Genomic DNA, 805 nt, shown 5'->3' with positions numbered 1-805 from the left:
AAACAAACAAACAAAACCGAAACCAAAAAAACACACAAAAAATAGATAAAAAATAAAATAATACAAAATGATAAAAAAGTCTTAGAAACATTCAGTGGTTTTTAGAATTATTCATCCATCATGTGCATTGTGAAAATAAGGAGACGTGAAAAACAGAAGGGAAAATGAAGTGAGAGAACAATAAAGGAAAGGAGGCAAGGGAAAGGAGAGGGGAAGGAGGAAGGAAGTGACAGTGATGGAGGGACAGCAAGGCTCTTGTGCGTCCAAACTCTTCACAGGAGACTATTAGACATTTCCTTAGGGAAGCTGAAATTTGTCTCACTTTATTCTCCAGGGAGAAGAATTTAAAGAAGCAAAGCGATCTTGTTTGGGAAGCGGGAAGTCAGTGGTGCTGGTGATAAGGACCACGGCTGAGGGCTTTTCGGGCACCGAAGCCGCGTGCTGGGTGCGTTACGTATACGATTTGGACGCGTCCCAGACCTCCACCTTGTGATTCCCACCTGCAGACGGCGCAAAGCTTAGCGGCCATTGCGATACTGCTCACTAAGGGCTTCTTCCTGCAGAGCGTTTCCTCTGTTCTTCAGTCAGTGATTGCAGCACACACTTCCACGCTGCAGAGCCACACACGAGCTGGAACAGAGCTGATCCGCGCACAGGGCAGGCGCAGAGGGCAGGCGCAGAGGGCGGGCGATCAGGGAGAGTGCAGAGGGCGGGCGCAGAGGGCGGGTGCAGAGGGCGGGCGATCAGGGCAGGCGCACAGGGCAGGCGCAGAGGGCAGGTGCAGAGGGCAGGCGCAGAGGGCAGG

The sequence above is a fragment of the Octodon degus genome, unplaced genomic scaffold (assembly GCF_000260255.1).
Source record: "Octodon degus isolate 3935 unplaced genomic scaffold, OctDeg1.0 scaffold00129, whole genome shotgun sequence".
Taxonomy (NCBI): Eukaryota; Metazoa; Chordata; class Mammalia; order Rodentia; family Octodontidae; genus Octodon; species Octodon degus.
Note: the sequence above shows the minus strand (reverse complement) of the source record.